Raw genomic sequence first — 17,500 nt, forward strand, 5'->3', positions numbered from 1 at the left:
TTGGTGGTGATTGGGGGGGGGGGTGATCTGCTTTGGCAGAGGTCTGCACTTTTCTACTTATTTTTAAAATAGACCCAAAGTTCGTCCAAAAATGCTTCATAACTAGGGCTGTAAGAAAATATCAGTTCTGCAATATATCACAATATTTCAGTTCACAATACTGTATCGATATTAAAAAAGTACTGTATGGATATTTTTAGGTATTTATTCAAATGCAGATATGGTGGAGGTTCATTTTTTTTTTTTTCGTTTTTCCTTTATTCTTATTTCACACTCTTTTATTCAATAATGTTGGTTCCTTTGTTGGATTGAACTCAAATCCTGTTCTGATGTTAGTTGTGAACTAATAGAATCTGAACATTTGAACAGGATCTGAAACTGGAATGTCTGGAAAACACAATTTCAGTTTGAACACAGTTGGAACATTTGGTGATAGAACATTAGATCCTGTTGGGATCAAATACAAATGTGTTTAGGATTTGGGCAGATTTATGATGGAATTCAATTCTTCCAGGAAATAATCATTTAAGAAAAGAAACAAACAAAAAATGGCCTTTTTAACAGTATCATGATATATCGTATATCGTGATCCTTGTATTGTGATTTGTATTGTATCACCAGATTCTTGCCGATACACAGTCCTATTCATAACATTAGTGTCCATCTGGCTGGACTTTTCAGCCCCTCTGTCCTGTTCTTAGGAGCAGTTTCATATAAACTGTATGTGATCTGCCACCAGTACCAGTAATCTACCTCTGGATCCAGGAAAGAATTCCATCATCCTCGAGCCTCCTCTGTTCTTCATTTGCAGCACGTTCACATTGGTGCACCAAGAATAAAGTAGTCCACAAATCAAACATGACGATTCCAGCATCGTTTTATTGAACCAAGGGAGAGGAGAAGATGAGCAGAATGAGACATTTGTCTGCAGATGGCCTGCAGTCGGACATGACAAACGGCCCAGGCAGCAGAAGTCAGAACAGGAAACATGGGTTCTACAGCAGAACCTTATGAAGGGACGCTACCAGCACGTTTTCCTCAGGAATGGAGGATTCAGAAGGTTTGGTTTTGCACAAACAGAGTTCATGTTCACCCACACACAGGGGTCTGTCTACATCTGTCAGTATTTGTAAGAGAAAAACACTGACCATCTGCATGGAAGGATCTGAAAGTGTCCCAGAATAACAGGAGCAGTTTGTACAGACAGTAAAAGCTGCATCATCAGAGGGTCATGTTTGAGCCGCATGCGTACGCACAATGGGACCGTTAGTGAGTCGTCTTTGTCTCAGACCAAAGCTTCGGTCAACAGACTCACACAGAGCAGGACCGCTTTACGACAGCATTTAGCAAAGCAATGAGATTTATGACTTTAATAAAAAACAAACTAACTGTCCAGAGTTTGGCATGGGATAAAAAGAAGGGTCTAAAAGTATGGATAGAATAGAATAGAATAGAATAGAATAGAATAGAATAGAATAGAATAGAATAGAATAGAATAGAATAGAAACCAGGATAAGAACATAACATTTAAAAATTAGAAGTCACAGTAATAATAAATAGAGCAGGAGTAGGATTAATAACTAAAATAAGTAAATAAAGTGCAATGTCACTGTTTTTTTTTTTAGCTCAGTGACGGTGACAGGAACAGAGCTGTTTTTAATAATAATAATAATAATAATAATAATAATAATAATAATAATAATAATAATAATAATAATAATAATAATAATAATAAATGTTATTTGTAAGTGCCTTTCCAGACACCCAAGGAAACTGTACAACAAGATAAAACAGACAATGCATAAAATACAAAGAAATAAACAAAGAGATAAAAGAAGATGTAAAACAGAGTGAAACTTATGGTGGATAGGCTATATATATATATATATATATATATATATATATATATATATATATATATATATATATATATATATATATATATATATATATATATATAAATATTGATATGGTGTCACTCACTCTTCTGTGCTTTGTCCCTCATTCCACAGGTGGTGGTGGGGGGGGGGGGGGGGTGCACTGAGCATGCTCAGATGTCTATGGAAAGAACAAGGTCTATTCTATCAGCTCGTTTTGAAATGTTTCTTATTGATCCAACGGTTGAATTTTTATGCATATTTCACATAAATCCTACATCCAGAACGCTGACCTCAGACACGTCAGGGGTTAAAGGGTTAATGACGTCAGCAGGAGTCGGAGTTGGGTGGTCTCCACATTATTGACTACATTCTTCTGACGTTTCAACACAATGCAAGACAGATCATGTCAAGTTGTGATGGAGCTCAGTGTTTTCTCCTCAGGTAAAGTAAAAGTCACAGCGCGCAGACAAACCTGACTCCTGTGGTGTTTCTCAAAGTCAAAAGAGACTCCGTCTGCTACAGACTTAACCCTGTAGAAGGTCAAACAAATGGTACAATGTAAATATTTAATCAAACAGCAGGAAAACCCCAGGGTAGAGCAGTATGAATAATGACTGACCTATGGTGGCTTTTTATTTCCACCTGTTAAATGCCAAGGTCAAATGATTTCTAACTCAAGCAGGAAAACCAAGTGTTTGCAGTCTGTCACTGCAATATTGAATAATTCATCTGAGGCCATTTTGATTAAAGTCACATCCTTTACTTTTGATCATTGCGTCACACACAGGCCTCTTGTGCTTTGAATATTAACTGGTCCTGTTGTCGTAGTCAGAATCCTAATAACCTCATCAAATGTTAATGCCTGTCATTTCGAAAAACCATTATAATAAACAAAACTCATTCTGTCGTCATTCATAGTTCCCTCATTCATTCATAATGCTAACTCGCTCACTTCGCTGGCGTACAGATACAACGCAGCGCGGTTTTGGATTACAATAATGGTGTGATTTCAGCGTGGGGCTGAATGCTGTCTTTGTTTACAGCTCTGCTGGATGGAATGGGAGAGTGTGTGTGAGTGAGTGAGTGTGTGTGTGTGTGTGTGTGTGAGTGTGTGTGTGTGTGTGTGTGAGTGAGTGAGTCCGTGCATGCCTGTGCGTGCCCACAGCTCCACGGACGACTAAGGGCGGGGCCGTGGCATGTGGACGCTAAGCCCACACGTGCCGTACCCTAGGCGTGCTTTTCTCTGACCTTTCACCTCCATCTGACTCCCATTCCTCAGATTCCACACGTTGCTGTCGGAGGTTGGGCTCCTTCCACCGTACAGGACGGGACGGCAGCGTTTGCACTGTCAGTAATCATCTGCCCTCACAGATAACTGCACTGAGAGGAGCCTCTGTGCACTGAAGGAACACCAGTCCACTCAGCAGCAGAACGTGAAAACAAAACCTCCTGCAGTCTGAGCTCAGAGTTAGACAGTAGTGTCTGCATTTATGAAACTGGATATGAAGGTGTTTGGTGACATTAACGAGGTAGCAGAAAAGTTCATTCAACTCCAAAGACATACTGAAGTCCTAATTAGAGCTGAAACCATTCAGCGATTAGGTGCTTGAAGCGAATGAAAAAATTCACAATTCAATTAATCGACTTGAACTGATTGAAGGGAAATATTCTGTGTCAGTTTTCCTGAACTGAAGCTTCTTTGTGCGTCACAATAAGCGTCCGTGTGAAACCCAACAGTGGAACCAATGTTTAACAGCAGAGAAATGAAGGAAACAAAGCTGTGATTCAGGACAACTGGGTTTGAATGATTTTTTTAATGTGTCACAAAGTCTTGGATTATAAAATGTGAATTTCTTTCTTTTTTTTTCTTTTTTTCAGTATTGTACTTTTGGAGATCTGCACACTGAAAAAAATCAAGCCTTGACTTTTAATGTGGTGTGTTCTTTTGTTTGGATTTACCGTACTTTCCGGTTGATAAGCCGCTACTTTTTCCACACACTTTGAACCCACGGCTCTAAAATGACGCAGCTAATTTATGTTTTCTGGGCTAACGATCGATCCAGCTGACGAAGAAGGAAATAGAGCTGCTGCACATAAGCTTGGTATCAATGAAGCGATGGTGAGACATTGGAGGCAGGGTGGATGTGGCTTATAGTCCAGAAAGTACGGCAGTCACTTCAGTACCACGGTGCACGTCCTCATGCTCTTGTGTTCCACAAAAACAACTTCTCTCATGGCTCTATTTTGCAAAGGCTCAGCGCCTCCTTTTAAAGAACACACCAAACAACCCAGAGAACATTTAGCCCTTTTCAGAGGCAGTGGAAGGTGCCAGGCCTCTCTATCCAACACTGGCACAGCGTTAAAGAAGAGCAGACGTTGGTCTGGTTACGTAAGACTAACAGTACACTTCCAAAAAACAGACATTTATCTAGTCATCCTGGAGAACCCCAGTCATCAGTTCATTTCATCTGTTTGTGCAGGAAGGTGAATACAGTAGACACACCAGGCAGCTGAGTTCAGATCCCAGGATTCACTTTGGCTGAATAATTTAATAATAATAATAATAATTAAAGCTGCAAGCAGCATTGGGCGGGACCTCGCACCGGGCGTTCCGCCTCCCCCGCGATCCGCCTCCCCCGCCCGTCCACACCTCAGCTCCACTCACACCTGTCCGTCCCCATACCAGTTCCCACCCTTTAGTGTCCGTCCTCCTTACATCTGTACAGAACACCAGTGACCCTCTGCTGAAACCACCATCACCTTTAAAATGAGACTTTTATTTTGGAAAACCTACTGTGTGTATGTGCATTTGTTTTGGATGTGAGAGAAAGAATCAGTTAGAAAAATGAATTGAAATTGTATGAATAATTGAGCATTGAAGTGATGATTTACCACATTTAAGGCTTTTATTTTGGAAAAACCCTATTGTGTGAGCATGTGTGTCTGTGAGAAAGAGTACTTTTGAATGAAGAAACATTGTACAAACAGTTGAGTGTTTGGTCATAAAAATGAAAAGAAGTTATGTAATAGACATTTTGTATTATTGGTATTTGGGGTTTTATTTTGAAAAAATGTACTCCGTGTACTTTTGAATGTGTGCAAAATTTCCAATATCCAAAATACAATGCAGTGAAACCTGTTTTAAAATGGAGAAAGGAAAAAAAAAAAACATTTTGGATTGTCTGGGTTTTGAACCTGGGTCCTCTTGTATCATAGGCAGCTACATGAACCACTGCACTAAGGACAGACACATACAGCTGTGCACCAGGAAGACTTTTATAGGGACTTTGTCATTGTGAAAAGTGAAACTAAACATAGTCTTCAAAAATCACCATAATTCCATAACCGTAGGTCGTATCTGAAAAATTCTTTCACTTTGGATTCTGCAGACTTGTGGGAATTGAGTGAGGTATAACTTTTTATTCAAAAGTCTGAAATGAACAAGCAGTAATTGCAGAAACGTAAAGTAACTTTCAAAGGCAGATTGCCAACTTCCTGTTGGAGTTAGCTCATGAGTGTCAGTGTATGATTTGTCGGCTCAATCAGACCAACATTTTGGCATTTGTTTCATGTTTCTGTGACATTCCTACTGGCCGCTAGGGCAGATTTTGTGTGTTTTTTAGTACATAGGTGGCGCTACAGAGTCCATTTTTGCACCCAAGGGATTAAATTTGATATTGTATGAAAGTGTTCACCAGCCATGACATACATGGCAAATTTGGTGAGTTTTGGAGCATGTTAAGGGGGTCAAATGGCAGTCTAAAGAGGAAAAAGTATGAAAACAAACAAATTGTTATAAATCAATAACTGTACATCCTATCTCAAAAATTTTTGCATGTGAGCATTGTGGCGAGTCCCGTGAACGTGTAGATATGTCACAAATGGGGAAAAATTCCAAAGTGAAAAATGAGTTCCAAACATCGCAACTTTGTGGGCTTCTAAAAACAAAACTAAGACAGTTCTGGAAAAAGTACGAGACCACTTTTTTGAGGAGGGTTCACTCTATCTTTTGGTGCTGTTTAGAAGTCAATATGACAAACGGTGTCATCGGAGTTAGTTTTTAAAATTTTATTTTGAAAGGCATATTGCGAACTTCCTGTTGGAGATAGGTCATAAGTGTCAGTGGATGATTTGTAGAGCATCATCCAACAAAAATTTTGGCAGTAGTTTCATGTCTGTACGACATTCCTACTGGCCACTAGGGCTTTTGCCATTTTTTTCAAATAGGTGGCGCTAGAGAGCCCATTTTGGCACCTATGGGGTTAATTTTTTCATGTTATCAAAATTTTCGCCAGGCCTGACATTTGTGCCGAATTTGGTGAGTTTTTGAGCGTGTTTAGGGGGTCAAAATCCAGTTCAAAGTGACGGCGGAAAAAAAATAAATAAAAAAAATAAGATTAAAGCTGCAAGCAGCATTGGGCGGGACCTCGCACCGGGCGTTCCGCCTCCCCCGCGATCCGCCTCCCGTGACCGTCCACACCTCAGCTCCACTCACACCTGTCCGTCCCCATACCAGTTCCCATCCTTTAGTGTCTGTCCTCCTTACATCTGTACAGAACACCAGCGACCCTCTGCTGAAACCACCATCACCTTTAAAATGAGACTTTTATTTTGGAAACCCTACTGTGTGTATGTGCATTTGTTTTTAATGTGAGAGAAAGAATCAGTTTGAAAAATGAATTGAAATTGTATGAATAATTGAGCATTGAAGTGATGATTTACCACATTTAAGGCTTTTATTTTGGAAAAACCCTATTGTGTGAGCATGTGTGTCTGTGAGAAAGAGTACTTTTGAATGAAGAAACATTGTACAAACAGTTGAGTGTTTGGTCATAAAAATGAAAAGAAGTTATGTAACAGACATTTTGTATTATTCCTAACTGGGGTTTTATTTTGAAAAAATGTACTCTGTGTACTTTTTAATATGTGCAGAATTTCCAGTATCCACAATACAATGCAGTAAAACCTGTTTTAAAATTTAAAAAAAAAAAAAAAAAAAAAATTGGTTTGCCTGAGACTTGAACCCAGGTCCTCTTGTTCCATTGGCAGCTACATGAACCACTGCACTAAGGACAGACACATACAGCTGTGCACCAGGAAGACTTTTATAGGGACTTTGTCATTGTGAAAAGTGAAACTAAACATAGTCTTCAAAAAATCACCATAATTCCATAACCGTAGGTTGTATCTGAAAAATTCTTTCAGTTTTGGATTCTGCAGACTTGTGGGAATTGAGTGAGGTATAACTTTTTTGTCAAAAGTCTGAAATGAATAAGCAGTAATTGCAGAAACATAGAGTAACTTTCAAAGGCAGATTGCCAACTTCCTGTTGGAGTTAGCTCATGAGTGTCAGTGTATGATTTGTCGGCTCAATCAGACCAACATTTTGCCATTTGTTTCATGTTTCTGTGACATTCCTACTGGCCGCTAGGGCCGATTTTGTGTGTTTTTTAGTACACAGGGGGCGCTAGAGAGTACATTTTGGCACCCAAGGGGTTAATTTTGATATTGAATCAAAGTGTTCACCAGCCATGATATACATGGCAAATTTGGTGAGTTTTGGAGCATGTTAAGGGGGTCAAATGGCAGTCTAAAGAGGAAAAAGTATGAAAATAAACAAATTCTTATAAATCAATAACTGTACATCCTATCGCAAAAATTTTTGCATGTAAGTGTTGTGCTGAGTCCCGTGAACACGTAGATATGTCACATGTCAGGAAAAACTCCAAAGTGTAAAATGAGTTCCAAACAAAGCAATTTTGCGGGCTTGTAAAAAAAAAAACTAAGACAGTTCCGGAAAAAGTGAGAGATCAGTTTTTTGAAGAGGTTTCACTCTATCTTTTGGCGCTATTTAGAAGTCAATACGACAAACGGTATCATTGGAGTTAGTTTTCAGCATTTTATTTTGAAAGGCATATTGCGAATTTCCTGTTGGAGTTAGGTCATAAGTGTCAGTGCATGATTTGTAGCGCTTTATCCAACAAGAATTTTGGCACTAGTTTCATGTCTGTAAGACATTCCTACTGGCCACTAGGGCTGTTTCCGTTTTTTTCACATAGGTGGTGCTAAAGAGGCCATTTTGGCAGCTATGGGGTTAATTTTTTCATTTTATCAAATTTTTCGCCAGGCCTGACATGTGTGCCAAATTTGGTGAGTTTTTGAGCATGTTTAGGGGGTCAAAATCCAGGTCAAAGTGGTGTGTGAATAATAATAATATAAAAACGAACGAATAACAATAGGGCCTTGCTTGCAGGAAAGGCCTCTCACTGTGTGAGAGGGCCTTACCTTTCGGCTCGGTCCCTAATAATAATTCAAAAACATCCTGAGCGCTTTCTGAACTCACACTGAGCTTGAGTTACTCTTTGGATGTTCATACAGACTAGGGCTGTGTATCGACAAGTATCTGGTGATATGATACAAATCACAACACTAGGATCATGATACAATATATCATGATACTGTTAAAAAAAGCTTTTTTTTTTTTTTCTTTTTTTAAAGATTATTACCTGGAAGAATTGAATTACATCAGAATTCTGCACAAATACTTAACACATTTTTATTTGATCACAACAGGATCTGATGTTATGTCACAAAATTGTTCTTGTTTTCCTAGTTTCCAAAGAAACTAACATCTACCTCTCTCAGTAAAAACAGTAAAAAGTGCTTTTAGGATGCTTCAAATAACCATTATTTAATTAAACAGGGTTAAATAATAATAAATAAAATATAAACAATACATAAAAATCGGACCAATGGCCCTGTATCTTACCGGCCAAATTCAAAGCTTGGGGAAATGTATCCAGATCCATTTATTCTTCCCCAGTTCTGTGTATTTATTCTGTTACAGAAACAGCCCATGTTTTGCTCATATTCCAATCAGATCTGTAAAAAATTCAAATTCACACTTGATATCATTGATACTGATTTATTGGATCAATCCACTTCCTGTCTGTTCAAATGGGAACATTTGTCAAAGTCGCACCAAATCCAGAATCAGATCCGGATCCAAATAATTTCACTAACTTTTGCTGACATCATCATACAGAAGCTGTAGACCAAGTCTGAAGTCAATCAGAACTGGAGTTTAGGAGAAAAAGACGATTGAAAGTTTTGTAACGGACGACAGACGACAATGACAGACGACGATGACGCCGGACGCCACATGACGACAAAAGCTTACGGCCTGGCGGTCGGTAAGCTAAAAACAAAAATGAAAATCCGCCACATCTGCATTTGAATAAATACCTAAAAATATCAATACAGTACTTTTTAATATCGATACAGTATTGTGAAATGAAATATCATGATATATTGCAGAACCGATATTTTCTTACAGCCCTATTAGAGAGTACACAAGTCTATATAGTATCAATAGTATTGATATTTTGATTTGTGAATCGATTCTAGAATGTAAAGATCTGGTATCGGAGACATTGGTATTTCAGTATTGATCGCCACATGACTAATTTAAACTGTTTGGAAAGTACAGATGGACTGGAACATGTCAGGACACACCACTAGTGCACAGTCTGCAGGTTTCTGAGGCATTTGATAAAACAGTGGATCCACATGAGGACACACCAAAACACACAACTGCACAAAACACACACTCACACTGTGCTGTACTGTAAGGATCCCCATCCATTGGTTTGTAAATGAGAAAAGTTTGGTGCCTGACTCTGTGAATGTTCATGTCTAATCAGTCCTGGTTTGTTTCTGTCTGTGTTTCCACGGGCAACGGAGAGCAGGGGCAGATGTTCCCGCTCCCACAGAGAAGGCAGCAATTAGGCAAATGTGACAGTTAACAAATGGAGACTTCACTGCACGTCAGACAATTAATTAATCGCCAAGCTAAATATGGCCTCACACAGCGGCATTTGGTGTGTGTATATATATATATATATATATATATATATATATATTTCTAATGGTTCATGGCTCAGGACAGGAAGATTTCACTCCACTGCACACACTTTAGATGAGATGAATCGCTGTGTGCTTGTTTTTAAAGTTGGCCCTGAGCTTTAACATCACTGATGGAGGGTATTACTCATATGGAGCTTAAACTCCTTCCGTCTCATCTTTGTCCTACTTGGACTCCCTCCTTCACGGTGCTGAAAACTCTAATTGCCGTACATTCTGTTGGCTACTGGGTCTCATTAAAGCTTCAGTTTGTCATTCACAAAATATTCCTTGTGAAAGTGATTTGAGAGGAAACAAGACACCATTTCTTCAGAAACGCGATATCATTCCTCTGTGTAAATATACATGTGTCTTTTCGATGGCGTCGTATCTGTACGCATTAGAAGCTTTCAGTGTGTATGTTCACATCATTATTATCCCCCGTCCAACACCACGCACTGAGGGTGAGGTTTATGGGAACTGGAGACCTTGGTGTAAACTGACATGCGATTGCTAGTTAATGTAAGCCAACGCAGGACAAATGGTGTTGAATAAGATGTGAAAGGTGGAAAATGCATGGGTATAGCACTGTGAATGACATGGTCACAGACAGATCCAAACTAAACGGTTTCCCAGGTCAACAATAGGTAAGAACAGATTTTAAAACATAGGTCAAAACAATAGAATGGAATAAAAACTACAATAAAAACCACTAAAATAAATAGAAAAACCTCTGAATCTTTACAATATTGCACAATATGCATTAGCAGCGGCAGTTTAAGGCAGGCCTGTTCAGCTGTATTTTCCCATGTTCCAGACTGTGGGAATGCTCTGGACCGCTGTAGGATTACTCTAATGTTGGATGGACAATTGACACATAGCGCCATCACATTTCAGTATTTCTATGTAACTGTTTACTTGTGTTAAATTTTAACAGAACACATACCATCACAGTAACTTCTGACTTTTTATGCATGTAAGAAATATAAACAGAACATTTAAAACCGTTTATGACCATCAATATCACCTTGTTCTCTGACCAAGACAAATCATATTTTGTTGCATTTTCTATTTTTCATTTTCTGTTTTCATTTTGAAGCTGGTCGCTCTGGCCTTCTGTAAACAGTGGCAGTGCTGCAAAACGACACAAACTGTTGCAAAATACTGGAAGGTTTTGGAAAATGGCATGAAGTGTCAAAAAAATGGCGTACAGTGTTGTAAACAGTCATATGTACAGTTTGTCAGCTGTTCAACTATTCATTTCCTGTTTGTGGGTAGATGGGCTGGTTGTGGCCCACGGACCGCCTGTTGAACAGAACACCTGGCTTCAGGTGTTGGAGTACGAACAGCTGCAACATGAGCGTGATACAGTGTAAGTGACGAAACTCTGTGCACAGAAATTCTAGCGGTACTGCAAGATTTGGCCAATCAAAGGTGTGTTAGAGAAATGGAGGTGTAAAACATGTGATTAACAACTTCATATTCCTCTCTTTTTTACTCTTCTCCATGGTTTCTCACTGAAGCAACATGGCAGCTCCCCTAACTCTGATATTCTGGTTTCATTTATCCCTGGTTGAATGAATTGTGAATGAATGAATGGTTGAATTTGTCTTTCATCTGAACTGTTGCATGGTTGCATTCATTGTCCAATGTTTGATCAGCTAGCTGGCTAGCTATTTTGTTTGGATGGTTTATAAAAGTAAGTATTTTTGTAATTTAACAGGGTTTTTTTTTTTTAACTAAAATACAGAAAAATTTGGAGTTGTCATGAATTATAGGTTATTCTGTTCTTATTTTACTGCAGATCAAATCGGGCTGAATGTGGAACTGAACTAAAATGAGTTTGAGACTCCTGGTTTACATGCTGCTCTGCTTTGGAGGTCATGGAGATTTGAGAACTTTGAAACACTGCTCTGTGCTTGACCTAGTTTTATTACAATTTCCCATTCTGTGCAGTTTCAGGTAGGTGAAATTTATCTTGGCTGCGTTTCACAAGTAGGGCAGAGAATGGAAATGTGCGAACACTTGTAGGGAGACGTTGTAGGGCCACTGATGAATAAATAACAAGCCTCGGTGGATAAATTTAGATGGAAAAAACTACTTCAAACAGCAACAAACTGTCATTGTCTGCAAGTTATTATGAAAAACTACCCCATAGCATCATTACCTCAGAGTATTCATCGAACATAAAACTGAGGCGGAACATTTTGCTGCCCCATTGCATTTCACAGACTCTTCTTCAGAACCAGAGCCACCCAGAGATAGCAGTGAAGAATATGTGGTGTCCGTGGGTCTGGCGGACAGCCCACCTCCAGGTCCGGAGCTTTAACCTTCACAGACGTCTGTTGCTGATGCAGTTTGTGATTGGCTGAGCTAAGGTTGCTGGGAAATCTGCCAGACAAAGTAGCGCGGGTAGATTTCAGTTGTTCCTTGAGTGTTCCCCTGGAAAAAGTCGATATTGTTTGGGTAAAAAGGATAGTTGGAAAAGGTTAGGATCCTCTGTGTGTTTTGAAAGCTGCTCGTAAGAAATTCATGACTTCTATAAATGAGAAACACTAAGAAAAATGTTATTTTAGGAACAAGGTTTACAGAAGAGCAGCCGGGGGAAACTGTTTAGGTGGAGTGAGGTACTATTTACAGCACAGGTGTCAAACATGCGGCCCAGGGGCCAAATCTGGCCCACCAAAGGGTCCAGTCCGGCCCTGGGATGAATGTGTGAAATGCAAAAATTACACTGAAGATATGAACAGTCCTTTTAGTTCAGGTTCCACATTCAGACCAATTCAATCCCCTAATAACCTATAAATACTCACAACTCCAAATGTTTCTCTTTGTAAATGTAAATGTTTTCATGTATTCAGATTAAAAGTTCACAAAAAATCTGAATAACCTGAACAAATACGAAAAACCTGAAATGTCTTAAGAGAAATGCAATTTTAAAAAATATTCTGTCTGTTATTAAATGTTTTGTGTGTTTGTAGATCCACTGTGATCTGTACGTTATAATGTACATGTGGAAATGAGAAACTACAGATTAATAGTGTTAAAATTACACTTTTTTTCAGTTTGTTCATGTTATTCACATTGTTTGAAAGGATAGTTTGTAGATGTAAACCTTTTCATAATATATTTTGCTTTTGTCACTGTTAAACATAGAGAAAAGTTTGGAGTTGACATTATTTCTATATTATTCTGTTCTTATTTGACTGCTTGGGTCCACTGCAGATCAGATTTAGCTGAATGTGGAACTGAACTAACAGGAGTTTGACAGCCCTGACTTACAGGTACTATTGACATGGATTTATTTTGAAGAGCAACTTCCTGTCTTAACATCAGAAGGAGAACAAACAGTTAAAAACGGCAAAGACAGTTTGAACACAGAGTCAGTTCATTGTGTTTGTATTAGCTGCACTTCTGAAGAGGCAGAAGGTACGTTTGTGTTAAATGTGCAGATGTTACTGAATATTTTGTGTCTCCCAGTGGTTTATTAATCAGTCATTTACACTAGCGAGCTAAGCTAATGTGTATTGTTAAGTTTCAGAAAGCGAATCCTCAGTTTATTTTGCTGATGTGAAATGTTAGTGCTTTGTAATTACACAAGGTTTTTTGTGTGTGCTTTAGCTTTTATGGTTGATTTAAGGATTTAGTGTCATTAAATCTAAAAAAAAATCACCAGTAAAGTGTCATCCTTCATTCGGGGGTATGCTACATTGTCCTTTATATTTTATGTTTTTTCAGTTAAAATCCTGAAATTTCCCATATTTACTTCACTGATCATGTAGATGTTCATAAAAGCTCAGAGTAAATTCAATAGTTATTATATCAAAATAATGAAAACTGAAGAAAGAAGTGACTTTTTCAGCTAAACAGCATTAACTGAACATAAACCCAGCGTGTCCATCCACTGTCACTGATCCAACTCCATGGCTTTTCCTGTTGAATCCATGTTGTAGAAGATGATTCAATTAAATTCATGATTAATGATTAAATAATTTTTTCTCTATATTTAAGATTTCTTAAGTGATTTATCACCATTTATTATAATATTAGTTTCTGTATTTTGCGTTTTCTTTTTCCAGTGAAAATCATGTATTTTCCTATATTAAATTTGCTGATCATGTAGATGTTCATAAAAGTTCAGATTAAAGTTAAGGGTTATATCAGAAAAAGAGAAAACTAAAGAGTCAATGCCAACAACAACAAAAAAAAACAATTCAATAATTCGAGTAGTGGAAAAATTAACATCCACATTCTTTATATATATATTGGTATTTATATCCAACTCCATGGGTTTGACTGGTAAATCAGTGTTGTAGAAGATGATGGTGTTTCCATGGTAACTACAGAGCCTCTGAACGTCCAATGGGTCATATCCGATGACCATGAAAAGATGTAGAACTGCATATATACACATATAAATATATAATTTGTTGTTTATTTATCCTTTTAAATAAATGTTAACTCTGTTTCTGAACCGTGCGTTGTCTTTCTTTAGTTGCGGTGAGAGCCAGTCGTAACAAAACTGGGGGCTCGTCCGGGATCCCAGACGCATGATTTCTATCTCTTCTGTGACGCATTCAGTTGTTCTTTCCCCTTTCCATGTAACTGAAGCCTGTGAACACCAACAGCACCAACACACACCACTAACAGTTGTTTTTCCTTATACTCCAGGTGTCAATACAAGTTTGTCCAAATGTTGCTTCATTGAATTGCATTGTGTAATTAATTCCGTGTCCCGCTGTCCTCTGCGGTTCAACATTCTTCTTTTTAATTGCCATCCAAAGTCAGCCTGTCTGCTGCTTTGCTGGGTCTGCACATGCCTGGTGAGACCGGCTGCCTGGTTACAGTAGCTTTAGAGACGACCTTAGTGTCTGCATTACTCATCATGTTCTACTCTCAAAGCACTCGGTATTCGCTTCAGAGGAAACAAGCTCACAACAGCTTGTCTGAAACCAGCTCATTTTAACCCGTCAAAATCCAAACGGCCACAACGACTAAACCTATCTACTGATCCAAAGTGTTTAACCCATTAAGACCCAGTGCTACTTTTGTGGCAGTTCCAGTGATTTAAAACTGCTTATTATAATATTATCCTCTGTATTTTGTGTTTTTTTCAGTGAACATCAGGTATTTTCCATTATTTTATTTATTGATCATGTGGATGTTCATAAAAGCTCAGATGAAAGTTGATGGTTATAATACCTAAAAAACTGAAAATTGAAGAAAAAGGGACTTTTTCCACAAAATACATCATTAACTGAACCCAAACCAAGGCTCTCCATCCATTCCATCCATTACACGTCCAACAGTTGAACATTCACTTTTAATACAAACTAAAAATACATGAAACATTTAATTTTCTATGACGACCACACCTGTAATGTGGGAGAAGGGCTAATTAAGTTTTAGGACCATGGATAAGGGCCGATCACACCAACATGGGAGAGGATTTATGGCGAACGAGCAACTCAATCAGACTGTAAAACGGAACATAAAACCTAATTGATTCAGATGCAGTTGAATGTGTAGACTGGCGCCTGCAGGTGTACGTCTGTACTAATGATGAGCGGATCAGCGGGTTACCTACAGGTCAGGGCGGGTCAAAACAATGTCACTTTCCTACACAGAGAGACGCTGATACATAGGCTACAGAGAGAGATAGGTAAGGTATACAATGTATGTATGTACATGGGGACGTTAACGGATTCTGAGACTGCTGACAGTTGGGTTCAGGTGCAGGTTAAGGCTCCCACACATATGCACATACTGTCAGCGGTGTGGACTCTGTCTGTTTTGGATCCAACTCAAGTATGCACGAATGTCCGCAGAGTCAAGTACGCCTGATCAGGGATGGAACCATATGAGAATTTCATATCACGGTTATTGTGACCAAAATTATCACAGTTATCAGTATTATTGTGGTACTGTTGAAATTGTGCTCAAAACGTTCAAAAAGTACTAATACACACACTGAAATAATTTAACCAAGCTGTATTTTGAAAAAAAAAGTATTAACCCTTAGTGGTCTGAGCCTATTCTGTCTGTTTTTCAGTCCTTTTGATTTGGCCTTTCTATACTATAGAAACAAATGTTTACTATACCCATGTTTGGATCTGTTTTTTCAGCACAACTTCATCTATATCATCTGTCTATTATTTTTTCACTTTAACCCACTATAAAAACATAAAAGAACAAAAAACACACAAAAAATATATAAAATCCGATCCGAAAAATGTATATAATTTATTGCATAAATAACACACAGATGTTTAACGAACCTTTTCAAAGACTTTAAAAGTGAATATTGGTTCCAAATATTAGGTATAGAAAATTAAAATTGTAATAAATTAAAACTATACTCAAATATTTGACATAAAAGCAGATGTTTGGGCATTTTCTTTGGAAAAGTACAGTAATCAAACACAGTTATCATGAGAATTAGAATTCAAACGGTAATACTAACCATCTGCGGTTTATCGTTATACTGGTAATCGTTACATCCCTACGCCTGACTATACATGTAAGAAAACTCAGTCCCAACCTGCCTGTTATTTCAGCTGGTTTTTAAGCATTGACAGGGTCCCCCCCCCGAGGATGAAATTCATTCAGCAGAAGTAGGACCAAATCACACCCTGTCTGTATCTGTGAAGACCTCTGAACACATGCTGGTGTTTGTAGAGCTCACACATTAAAGCATCCAGCCCTGAACCAGTTAACCAGACTGTGAACAGGTGCAGCAGCTGGCCTGGTTTAGACAGACCCCCTACCCCACCCCACCCCCTACCCCCCCACCTGTGATAGAATCAACGTCTTACCAGGGCTTTGGTCTCCTCCTCGTCCTTGTAATAATAGAGCTGGTCCCCTCGCAGTACAAACCAGCGACTGTGCCAAGTCTTGACAAAGCCGCCTTGCTTCCTGAGCCACCCACACCTGATGACCTTTGACCTCCCCAGCCTCGGGCCCTCGGGGCAGGCTTGGCTGACACCGTGTTGAGGACTGCAGTGGGACACACACTGGTCATCCATTACCAGGTCTAGATGTGGATCTAGAAAAGAAGTTTAAAAAAAAAAAGACGTTTTAACCCTTTATTAGGCAAGTGACTATATTTGGTCATTTCCACATACATGATAAGACAGTGGCAAGTGAGAACAGTGAGTCCACAATCTGAGGTCCAATGTGGTCTCCAGGGTCTGTCAGGTCCAATGTGGTCCCCAGGGTCTGTCAGGTCCAATGTGGTCTCCAGGGTCTGTCAGGTCCAATGTGGTCTCCAGGGTCTGTCAGGTCCAATGTGGTCTCCAGGGTCTGTCAGGTCCAATGTGGTCTCCAGGGTCTGTCAGGTCCACCTCTAATGAACTAATGTCAGGACTGATGTTCAAAGGGGTCATGTGGATGTGGACAGGGGTCTGGACCAGCACACATGGGGGTCTAATGGGACAGGGGTCTGGACCAGCACACATGGGGGTCTAATGGGACAGGGGTCTGGACCAGCACACATGGGGGTCTAATGGGACAGGGGTCTGGACCAGCACACATGGGGGTCTAATGTTCTAAAACACGTGTTCCTTTCACCACGTGTTTTTCTTGTATTTTTTATATATACTTTTATGCTAGATTTATTTTTTTATTTATTTTTTTTGCCACTTAAGAGTAAGGAGCCAAATATGGTAACTTCATTGACCTTGATTTTCTATGTAGCAACAAAAAAATGTGAAAAATTT

General features: G+C 38.9%; 1 pseudogene; it reads right to left on the bottom strand.

Moving 5' to 3' along the window:
• LOC115430153 (vegetative cell wall protein gp1-like) overlaps positions 1-16,833 on the bottom strand; it is a 58,588-nt pseudogene extending 41,755 nt beyond the window's left edge.
• Positions 16,834-17,500: the final 667 nt, after the last annotated feature.

Source organism: Sphaeramia orbicularis, chromosome 12 (assembly GCF_902148855.1).
Source record: "Sphaeramia orbicularis chromosome 12, fSphaOr1.1, whole genome shotgun sequence".
In the NCBI taxonomy this organism is placed as follows: Eukaryota; Metazoa; Chordata; class Actinopteri; order Kurtiformes; family Apogonidae; genus Sphaeramia; species Sphaeramia orbicularis.